The sequence below is a fragment of the Suncus etruscus genome, chromosome 3, assembly GCF_024139225.1.
Source record: "Suncus etruscus isolate mSunEtr1 chromosome 3, mSunEtr1.pri.cur, whole genome shotgun sequence".
NCBI lineage: Eukaryota > Metazoa > Chordata > Mammalia > Eulipotyphla > Soricidae > Suncus > Suncus etruscus.
In genome coordinates this window covers 144,699,587-144,712,294 of record NC_064850.1, presented here as the reverse complement: position 1 = coordinate 144,712,294, position 12,708 = coordinate 144,699,587, and positions in this window count along the sequence as shown.

The following is a 12,708-nucleotide window of genomic DNA, read 5'->3' as shown; positions in this document are numbered from 1 at the left end:
ATTGCTGTGCTCTCTGGCCCCTCTAAAGAGCTCTATAAAAAAGAACAGAACGCTAAATTGGTGGGAGGCCAAAGTCATTCTTTTCCTCTTTTGTAATCCATGTTGACCAACTCCCTGCCACCTATTCTTCTGTAACAGATGAAGATTTAAAGAAGAAATAAAATGTATTATCCTCTCCCATTAAATAAAATGGAGGGCAGAGAGATAGCACAGTGCCTTGATTGTGTGACAAACCCAGATTCAATCCCTGGGACTCATATGGTCCCCTGAGCCTGCCAGGAGTGACCCTTAAACTCAGAACTATGAGTATTTCTTGAGAATCGCTTGGGATGTCATGAAAGCAATAGTAACTGAACAAATAAAACAAGATCAAGAGGTGATAGCTCAACCGACTCGAGCACATGCTTTGCATGCAGACGCCCTGAATTTAGTCTTTGGCATCGCACAGTCCCCTGAGAATCACTAAGAGCCATCTACTCACTCCCACCCAGTATTAAGCCATAAGTAGACCTTATGTACCACCAGTGTGGTTCCAAAGCCAAAATAAATAATAAAAACAGTGAACTCTGATTGAGATAACAAGATCACCTGCCTTATAAGCATGAGGGCAATGAGACCCAGGTTCGCACCTCTCATTACCCTAGCTTTCAAAATATAGCCTGGCAGCTCTGCTACTGGGGGCTCCCAGCAGCAAACAAAGTCAGCAAACAAAGACCACAACAAAGTCTGTAGTCTGAGACACCACAACTGTGTGTGGTGCAGCAATCAATTCTTAGCAAACAGTACAGCCAAAAATGTGCACAAGTACACAATGAAAGTATGTCATATCTCCAAAGCTATAAGCAACTATAGCAATTTTAAGATGTGAAACCAACAGGAAATAAAGAACAGATTTTTAATTTTCATTAAAAAGGAATATGCAACTCACATAACAACTGCTACCACACTGCTTTTCCACTGATCTCTGCAGAGATACCTAGCAACCAAAAATTCTAGGTGCCAGTTTGGGGGCTGAGATTTCTGAGGCCTTTCTGGAGTCAGGCAGGCAGCATCCTCCACTCCCATTCCAGAAGCCCCTGTAGCCACACCCATGACCCACAACCACTGGCCATATCTGCTCAACAGGAAGCACCATAGACTCATTTAACTCTTTTAAAAGGGGCAAGCCAAGCTTTGAAAACTCATGGATATACCATGAGTGGATAGCTCTGGCATGCCTTGGGAGAGAGGGTAAGTCCCCCACCCAGCTGAAGCCTCAGTAACTGCACACACACCCGGCTGATGCAGCCATGTCAATAGCCCATCAACATCACTTTTCCACTAATCTCTGCAGAGACACCTAACCACCAAAAATTCCAGATATGCCAGTTTGAAGGCTGGGATTTCTGAGGCTGGGGAGTCAGGGCAGCAGCCTCCCTTTGCTTCCCCGCATGCCTCCACACTTTCAAAAGCCCCAATATCAACACCCAGGACCCAGGTCCAACCACCATATCAAATTATCAGCCCATCTCCACAGATTCTTGAAGTTCTGAAGTATGTGCTACATATGCAACCACTGTTGCTGTTGCTCCATATTTTTCAATACTGACATTCCTGTAGGAATGCACCAAATTAGACATGAAATTATAATAGAAGCTTAACAAACAAAACCAACAATAGAATGCAACAACAAACTACTTAGTAAACTACCAAGCAATGACTTAATGACCCCATTGTGTGAAGTGACAATTTTCATAAATTTTCCTTAAATAAGGCTTTTTATTGACAATTCATTAGAATTTAGTTGTAAGCAATATTAAGTAAATTATTCATACCTACCAAAGAGCAGTCTTGGGGAAGGGTAGGAAACGAAGGACAATGGTGGAAGAAATATTACATTAGTGGTGGGATTTGTTTTTTTGTTTGTTTGTTTGTTTTTAGTGGTGAGATTTGTGTTGTAACATTGAATACCAGAAATTGTCAGGAGCTCACTTCTACCTGAGGCGGAGCAGAAATGACTCTGAGTGGTGCAGAGATGCAGTATATGTCTATATCCAAATCACGCTGCCAAACAGGGGTCTCATACAACATTATGTGGCCCTGCCCTAGAGGAATCTTTTTTTGTTTTATTTTGTTTTAGTTGTTTGAGTCACACCCCCCAATGTTCAAGGCTTACTACTGACTTTGCACTCAAGGATCACCCTGACTTTGCCTCCTACAGCCCCCAGGTAAATTGAGTTTGAGATCCCTGCAAGCAGAAAGGAAATCCAAACTACTATAAGCAAATTTAAAAAGTGTGCCTCTCTGTTAAGGAGGCAAGCAAGAGGTAGAAGGTAACAGGGGCACTGGTGGAGGGAAATTGGTACTAGTGACTAGATTAGTGTCAAAATATTGTATTCTTTTTTGAATGGGAGTCGCACCCAGCAGCACTCAGTGGTTATTTCTGACTCTATGCTCAGAAATCGCTCCTGGCAGGCTCAGGGGGACCATATGTGATACTGGGATTCGAACCACCATCCTTCTGCGTCTAAGGCAAAAGCCTTACTGCTGTGCTATCTCTTCGACCCCCAAAACATTCTATTCTTGAGAGTATTGTGAACAACTTTGTAAATCATGATGCCTTAATTAAAAAATTTTTTCTTGGGCCGGAGTGATGGCACAATGATAGGAAGTTTGCCTTGCATGGGATCGGCCCAGGACAGACCTGGGTTCAATCCCTAGCATCCCATATGGTCCCCCGAGCCTGCCAGGAGTGACTTCTAAGCACAGAGCCAAGAATAACTCCTGAAAGTCACCAGAACCCAAAAACAAAAAAAATTTTTTTCTCAAAAGCATTAATGAATGGAAGAATGAGAAACCAAACAGAAGAAATGAGCTCCATGTTACTAATGGTAGATTACTATACATTCATATACAAATAGGCATAGATTTATATGAAAATCAATGGAAAGTTAAAGGAGATAGGATAGAAATAGATTAATTCAACTAAGCAAAGTACTTCCCTTACAGAAAGGGAAAAGATTTAGAAAATCATTATACCATAAAGCAACTAGCAACAATGGAAACAACGGTTTAGAATGAACAGGTAGGTCATCAGCCTTTTACTACAAAGGCCAATAATAATGTCTTAGAGAGCTTATACACAGATACAGGGTAAGAATATGATTGAAAGCCAGAGACTCCAGCGGCAGCATTTCCTAACAATGTGTTTTAATGCCTTAATCTTAGTAGGTATAAAATCACCTCTCAGCTTCTCTATCCACAGGGAATCCTGGATACAAAGGGTGGACACCCTATTCTGAGACCTTGGTGCTCAGTCATACTAGCCACTATATTCACTATGTACAAAGAAAATATCTTGATAAAATGCTCTTTTTCTCTGGTTTATGTCCTTTATTAGAACCTGAAGCATATGATCATTCAGACCACTGAAACAGTTAACTGCAAACCACAGATTTATGTTACAGGACCTACTCATCGAACATGCTTGCACAAATTATCATTCCCTTTTTCTCTCTCTTTTCTTCTCTTTTCTCCCCTTCTCCCCCTTCTTCTTCTTCCTCCTCCTCATCAACTCAATCTATGTCAAATAAAACCCACACAGTCAGGTTCTCAATAGGAAAGGAACTTCAATACATAAGATGCAGCGGACACACACTACACAGGGTAGCTACATACATAAGTAGGCCTCATTAACACATTGTTTAGTACTCAAGACACAAAACCTATGTGTATCCTAAAGTGCTCCAGCCATTATCTAACCCTGAAACCTTCATTTAGCAAGGCCCAACCCCATCACAGACAAAATGTCCAGAAACTGGGAAAACCTCCCAACTTTGACGCACTGAACCAATCTTTTTTATTTGATTTATTGATTCTTTGTACTTTATTTTTACTCTATTTACCTATTTTTCTGCTCTCCTCTCTATCTTTTGCTCTCCCTTTCTCTTTACTTAAGCTATACCTAAGCTAATTATTTATCTCAACTCAACTGGTCCTTAAGAGCTCAGACCCATTGTATTAGGGTCAGACCTCTAACAACATCTTAAGAATTGATCACTAATATATGTCTTTATGTGGCATGAGTACATAGAGAGAGGACTCTTCTATGAGAGCTAAACCTAAATTTAAAACGATCCATCCCTATAGTGTATATAGTCCCTCCTATATACTATCCCTCCTCCCCCTTCAGAAATTCTACTATCCCTTCACCCCCCCATTTCCTATCCGATATCTCACCTTATTAATGCTCTTTACCCTCAGTTCTTAACCCATTAGGCACCAAGACCGACCTCCTTCCTGCCCCAATAAGCCATCACCCAGCTCCCAAGTGAAGGGACACCCACTCAGCCCAACATCTCATCCCCCAAGAAACAAGAAAACTACAACCAACACCTCTACTGACTCATGCTCTGTGGCTCTCCTCACCCCACCCCCCCAAATGTGGACTGTTCCTTGATACTGGGCTCAGCTCCAGAAGGATCCCCAATGCAAGAACTTTACCTGAGCCCTTTCTGCCACAAATCATTTCTCAAACTCAAGAAGAACAGAATGTATGACGAAAATGAGCCCTGGATTCCATTCCCCATAAGAATATCTCAAAAGACAATGGGGAAGCCTAGATTTTCTTTATAAGTTTAAGACCTATATAATACTACCTCTTAACCTGTTTATCCCAAAATGTAAGGTGGTCTCCTGCATCACTTTGTTCCCTTAATTATATTTTAACTCGTTTAAAAAATTTTTTCTTTATATATGTGAGTATATATATTTATATTTTTTGTCTTGTTTCTGTTTCTTCTCTTCCTTAATTTCACCTCTTTTGGTTCTACTTGGTACAAAAACCTACAATAAAAAGTCTTGCCTGGGGTAGTAGTTCAGGTCAAAACCAGGGCACAGAGATGATGGAGTCTGACACTCCCACCCCCAAATGCACCAGCAATATAACATAGTTTTTCTTCCTACAAAGGCATATAAAAAAGGGAAAATTTTACGTATAGAAACAAGCTCTTATCTACCAGGGATAAGAACTCATACTTTTTTAAAATATAGGGGCATCTCCCACCTTGAACATATGTCATGTGGACCTAACTTAGACGCCAGGTGATTAGACAGTGACCATCCAACCCAAACCCTAGATCCCAGACATAGAAATGACACAGTTCTCCACAACAGCTCCAGGAACCAAACCCCCTATGGAACATTCTTAATACTGCTCTGATACCAACATGTGCCAGTTTTAATATGACATCCTGACAATGAGGAAATGGCAACAACTTGATCTAAGAGTAGGTTGCGTTACCTCACCATCTAATGATGATGAAATCAAAACACTTGTCATCCTTTGATCTGTGAAATGCAAAGATCGCTATCTACAGAAGACTGACTGTGACAACCATGACTGGGTAGAACCTATCCTGGGACTAATAAAAAAGACCCTAGTCTAGGCTTTGGTCTAGGCTTTTTGTACAACAAACAAGATCTCTAATTCCAGAGGTCTGACTGAGACAACTGCAACTGAGTAGGTCTTCTGCAAACATAATGAAAGACTATCCTAGGCTTCATCCTAGGATCAGTGCAAAAACCAAGACCAAGACAAAAGACTGATTAAAACAACAATGATAGAACAGAACTTCTAGAACAGTAAAGAAAGACTCCATCCTAGGGTCCATCCTTTGACCTGTGCAGATATCAAGATCTCTAGATACAAAGATCTGATTTTATCATTCATGACAGAGCAGAAGGTTTCCATACACCACAAAAGGACCTAGGGGAGAGTAAATGAACATGTATGGAGTCTGTAGTTATTCCCATATGACAGTATACTTCAAGGGTGAAGAAACCCTGTATCTCTTAGGCCAAGGGAATTCCCTTTCTAATTTCCCCAATATTTACTGTGCCTATGCAGAAAAAGAAGCAGCACAAAATAAATTTTTGTGGTTTTATTATTGGTTTTGTTGTTTTCATTTTTTTGCTTTGTTTTGTTTTTATTTCAGGACTGTGGTGGTTGTAAAGACAATTGCTGTAGTGCTTTTTGGATTTTTGTTTGATTTTTATTTTTGTATTGTTGTTGTGTTTCTCTTCCTTTTCCCCTTTCTTCTCTCAAATTGATATTTATAGTCTTTAGAAGGACTCTGTCCATTTTTTGCTTGTTTGATTTTTACCCCATTTTATTTATTTTTCTTTTCTTCAAACAGAACCACATAACATATCTTTTTTCACCTCTCAAATTGAGGGGTAAATAATGGAGGGTACCAAGACCAAATAGTTGTATGATCACTAAGTAGTAATAAAAATGAGCAGACTTAAACACCAAATCCAAAGCAAACAACAACAGAATAGATACTAAATCTACAACAAGCTAGACACAGAGGGGACCACTTATACTGGGGAGTAAGGGAGGGAGATATGGGATGCATGCTGGGAACAGGAGTGGATGGAGGACAACTTTGGTGGTGGAAATTCCCCTAATTCAATGTCAATATGTACCTAAAATATTACTGTGAAAGATCTGTAATCCACTTTGGTCAAAATAAAAATTATTACAAAAAGAAAAAAAGATTTAGAAAACCTTACTAACCAGTTAGTGTGTTGGAGAACTTTTTATTACTGATATATCCAGTTTTAAGCCAGATTTTTAGTCTTAGAAGGTGTTTTTCTGTAGAAAACTCTGTTTTTCTGGGAAGAATCCCTTGGATATGGCATCATATTTATTTTATGAAGCACACAGATGTTGAAAAGACTTTGTTCCACTTACTCTTATTCCTTTCTTCCAAGATATCCTGTTCAAATAAGTATATTGCATGCCCAGGTTATACAATATGGGCTAAAGTCCAGAGAAAAACAGTCTTATGAAAGCCAACTTCAATTCTCTACAGGCAGAGCACCTGGGTTTCAATTTTTCAGTGAATGAGTCTGTGAATGAAATATCTCAGCCCATTGCTATTATTGTATTACAGTCCTTAGCTTCTTCCAAAGACTTTCTGGCCCTGGCCATGAATCTGTAAAGTGTGGATGTAGCCTGGACAGAATAAGCTACCTGTGAAAACTCCTGCAAGCATCTCATCCAGACAGGTTATTATGTGGGCTTAACCACAGGGTATCCATTTAGTGTTGACCAGGGATGGAGAATTGGCCTTGGGCCAGAGTTTGCTGTATTCTGTAAGTTTTATTCATTGCTCATATCCACTAACTCATGCCTGGAAGCAGGAAATTATAAGATTGTTAAAGGACCTAGATCAGGCACAACATAAACAAGTATAAAGAATTGACTCTCTAGTAGCTATAGTCATATCTACTATGGGTTAGGAATTTGACACATATTATCTCCAGGTTTAGATCATAATCCTAAAAGCCATAAATCCTTATACATAAATATATATACATATATATTTCTGGCTGTGCTCAGTGGTTACTCTTTTTTTTTTTTTTGGTCACACCTGGCATTGTTCAGGGGTTACTCCTGGCTCAGAAATTGCTCCTGGCAGGCTTGGGGGACCATATGGGATGCTGGGATTTGAACCACCATCCTTCTGCATGCAAGGCAAATGCCTTACCTCCATGCTCTCTCTCCAGCCCCTCAGTGGTTACTCTTGTTTCTGTACTCAGGAATCACTACTGGCGATCTCGGGGAACCATATGGGATGCCAGAGATAGAACCTGGGTTGGCCTCTACAAGGCAAGAACCCTACCTGCTATGCTTTCGCTCCATCCCCAAATCCTAATATTTAAACTTTGAGTATAAAGGTACTGACAGAACTTAACAAGAAAAATCATCTAACTCCATCAAAAAATGGGGAGAAGAAATGAACAATTTCTCAAATAAGAAATACAAATTGCCAAAAGGCACATGAAGAAATGCTTCACATCACTAATCATCAGGGAGATGCAAATTAAAACAACAATGAGGTACTATTTCACGCCACAAAGATTGGCACATATAGCCAGTAACCCCTGAGCATCACCGGATGTGGCCCTAAAAAAAAATGAAACAAAAAAAACCTGCTGGAAATTGATCTCCCATATGATCCAGCTATACCACTCCTAGGAATATACCCTAGGAACACACACACACACACACACACACACACACACAAATACAAAAAATGCCTTCCTTACAGCTATATTCATTGCAGCACTATTTACAATAGCCAGGCTTTGGAAACAACGCAGATGCCCTTCTACAAATGAATGGCTAAAGAAACTCTGGTACATATACACAATGAAATATTATGCAGTCATCAGGAGAGATGAATGCGACCACCCAAACCTGCCCGCAGGGACGGGGGTCGCCAGTTATTCGTGGGTCACGAAGAGGACTTAACCTGTAAAAGAATTGGGGAGGGGGACAAACAGGACTCAAGTCAAGAATCTGATCAAGAGTCGTTTATTGCAAAATTCACAGAGCATGTATATACCAAGCCACAAAGAGACAGGGGGTGGGCCTACAGAAAGAAATGTGTAACATAAAGGCATTTACCATTAAAACATTTACAATTACCCAATGTTTTTACTAAACATAAAGTTAAACCTAGCTCTTAACTCATGCTTGAAAGGTCAGCAGGAACAAGGCCGGAAACATAGTTTAGTAAACCTCCTCAGGCATCCTGTTAGGTAGCACAATTTGTGCTAACTTTTTCTTGATTCACTCATTTCCTAAGCCCCGGGTGCCGGCCCTTGAGGGCAGCTATACCAGGAAGTTCTTCAAAGCAGCAGCAGAAGCAGACCAAGGGTGTGGGGCTGTCAGGTCCCTGACAGATGAAGTCATGAAATTTTCATGTACATGGATATACATGAATCTATTATGTTGAGTGAAATAAGTCAGAGGGAGAGAGATAGACACAGAATAGTCTCACTCATCTATGGGTTTTAAGAAAAATAAAAGACATTATTGTAATAATACCCAGAGACAATAGAGATGAGAGCTGGAAGGACTGGCTCTCTATGAAGCTCACCACAAAGAGTGAGAGATAACTACACTGACAACTATCATAACAATGCCAATGGGGGAGCAAACTAGAAAGCCTGTCTTGAATACAGTTGTGGGGGGGGGAGGAAAAGGGGGCTTTGGTGATGGAAATGTTGCTCTGATGAAGGGGGGTGTTCTTTATATGATTGAAATCCAACTACAATCATGTCTGTAATCAAGTGCTTAAATAAAGATATTAAAAAAATAAACCTTGAGTATAAAATCTTGAAAGTCACAATCCTGAATGCTCCCCAAAATAAAATTTTTAGAGATAAAAAATGTTCCAGACATTAAAAAATTAATAAAGGGGATTTATTTGCCAAGAATGAAAACACTACGAAACATATGATACGATAGATCACTTCACACAGTATTATGCATGACAGGAGAAAGTTTGTCCTTCACAAAAGGGAATGTTCAAAAATGACACCTTGGCCAGAGAGACATTCAACAAGCTAAGCAAGTGCTTTGCAAGAGGCCTATATCTGATCCCTGACACAGCATGCAAAATAGTACCTTAAACACCACCAGGAGCAAATCCCAAGCACACAGCCAGGAAAAAGACCTTGAGTGTTGTCAGATATGTTTCTCTCACACACACACACACACACACACACACACACACACACACACACACACACTCAAAAGGAGCACATTTCTCTATCTTAGAGATTCACCCACATCTTGACCTGAAATGCATGCTCTTAGCACACATTCTCCCTCTCTTTACCCCCATCTTTTCTCTAAATAAAGCTACAATTTTAGTTCACTATTTCACCTCTCCTGGAAGGCAACAGTTCTGAAAAACCTGGGCAAAGAGTTAACTGAATTTCTAAAATTCCTTGCTTCAGCCTGAGCCCAAAGACAGGAGTCCAAAACTCCGAAAGAATTTACATGGTGGTGACCAATATCAGCATCACACAGACCAAGTCAATTGCAAGCACAGCTTGACAGCTGTCTCCTGGGGCTGTTTGGATGCTAGCACCACATAGGGGTTAATAACAGACAGTACCAGGGCTAGAGCTATAATAGCACAGCGGTAGGGCATTTGCCTTACATGCTGCTGATCTGTGATGGACTCGGGTTCGATCCCCAGCATCCCCTATGGTTCCCCCGAGGCTGTCAGGAATAATTTCTAAGCCCAGAGCCAGGAATAACCCCTGAGTGCCACCGGGTGTGCCCAAAACAAACAAACAAACAAAAAATAGCAGACTACCAATCCTAGCCCAACCCAGAAATTTAGAGAGATCACTGAGGTTGGTTTAGCCCAGTGCTTCTCAATTATTTTCTGCATGCCACCCTAGGAAGAAGAAAACATTTTTCACTCCTCCCCCCGCACGACTGTAAATAGTATCTTTATTTAAAAAAAAAAAAACTTTAACCTGCAAAACAAAAATATACAAAACAATTTGAGCTGAGTTTTTAATCAGAGGTGATGTCTGGATGAATGGCTACAATGAGCACGTTTTGCAATGAATAGCTTTTCGAAGCGGGGTTTGAAGCAGGGCACAGCGACTCTTAGCTCCAGAGACATACAGAGTCATAAATACGGGGCTAAGCTTGTGATGACAGTGTTTGCGGAGGTCAAACGTGTCCCCCTTTACGGAGCCTTGCACCCCCTCTGGGGGCGCGCCCCACTATTTGAGAACCACTGGTTTAGCCGAAAGTGGAAACATTCTTCTCAAGCTACCTTTCTAGCGCCCTCTTCAGTGAAGGGGCCTGCAAACTTGGAGAGAGACCAGGAGTCAGATGAATAGCAACAAAGTGTGCGAGTCATCCAGGGAACCCTTTTTTTTTTTTTTCCCTGAGACTCACTACACAAACCAGCTGCAATATTTGGTAAGCCATGGCCAGAGAGAGAGTACAGTAGGTAAGGTCTTCCATGTAGCCTATCGGCTGTTTCATCCCCAAGATCCTATGTGGTTCCTTATCCTGCCAAGATTGATTACTGAGTGTACTGTAGAGCATAAGTAAATTGAGCATTGCTGGGTGTGACCCCCAAAACAAGCACTACCAAAAATATTTTGCAGGCTATTCAAGAGAAAAGTGAAGACTGATAGGATAAGGGAGGTAAGATCATGAAAATCTACCCTACAGATTGCTGATGCTCCTAAAGACCCCAAAACAATGGGAAATTCAGCTTCTATTCCTGAAGACTTCTCTCTAGAGCACTTATTAAACACTGGAAAAGTGGATCTGAAAAGATAGAGGTACTCGCCTTGCATACAGCCAACCCAAGTATGATCTCTGACAGACTATATGTTCCCCTGAGTCTGCCTGGAGTCATCCCTGAGTGCAGAACCAGAGTAACCCTGAGCACTACCAACTGTGGCCTAAAAACAAAAAGGTAAAACAAAAACACTGGAAGGCTTACAATTAAAAGACTGAATGAGGGGCTTCATTTTTGGAAGACATTTTAACATTTTATACACATGTACAATGCTTCCATACAAGCAGAATCTATTTTACAAACACAAATTAGAACTCTCAAAAAGACTTCACATAATTTATATCTTTAGTATTGAAAGTGATGCAATTGAAATACATAGCATAAACCACTGTAAAAATATTACTGATGATTTAAAATAATGAAAATACTAAAAAGAGTGAAATAAAATGATACCCTCTCCCCAAAAAACAGTTTAAGTGATGAAAATGTGTATTACTGGGATAATTTATGGGCAATTCTATGGAGGTAATAATTCATCTGAACTGGCCAGCTCTCCTGATCATTAACTATATTTTGAAGACTTGCATCATGAAGAATCACTGCTTTTTCTCTTTTAAGACATGGCTGTCCTCCGAGAATACATTCACATTCATTTTCTATGTGGCACTGCTCTTTCTCAAATTCTTCCATAATTCAATATATACCACATTGTGCATACCCTATTAAATTTTCCCATCTTCTGTGTCATGCTTCTATGTTGTTTTTGGATATGCAGAAATTAATTCCACATGCACTCATACAGACTACAAATTTGGCAGAAACAATCCTGGTGATCAAACAATACCACCACTGCATATGCATCTTCTATTCTACCAGACACATAGTGCATTTCAAACTAGTCAGTAGCTTGGCTGGCTTTTTCAGGACAATGTAGCTCTATTTCATTCAAAGTTCCTGAAATTTGGGACTAGTGATATGGCCCAGTGGTAGAAGGCATACCTTGTATGCCTGAGTTCTTGGGTTTGAGAAGGAGGAGGAAAAGAAGGAAGAAGAGGAATGAGGAGGATTGATGAGTAAAAGGAAAAGAAGTTCTCAAGAAGGAGAAGGAAGAGGAGAAGTCATTTCCTGAGATTTCATCAATTGAAAAGAATGCTAATGCATTCAAATGACACTTTTACAGAAAATCATGCTGAGTATGATAAATCTACTAATCTGAAGCATCTGTTAACAAAAAAAAAAGAAGAACTTTATTAGTAAAACCTGGAAATTTACTTGGAGAAGTCTTGAAGACACCTAGTTCCAAATTTGTTATTATGGTTTAAGGATTCAATGGAAATATTTTCTTCTGTAAAAGTTAAAAATAAGCTTTTGTAAAATGCTTCGTTTTTCCAGTTACTAGTAAATAGGTGAGCAGATACATTCTGGAATTTTGGGATGTAGCAGGGGCATGAATTGTACACAGTTGTTTTTTCTTTTTATTGTTTTGGGGGTTTTTTGGGGGGGTCACACTCCTGGCTCTGCACTCAGAAATTGCTCCTGGCAGACATGGGGAACAATATGGAATGCCAGGGTTCAAACCACTATTTGTTCT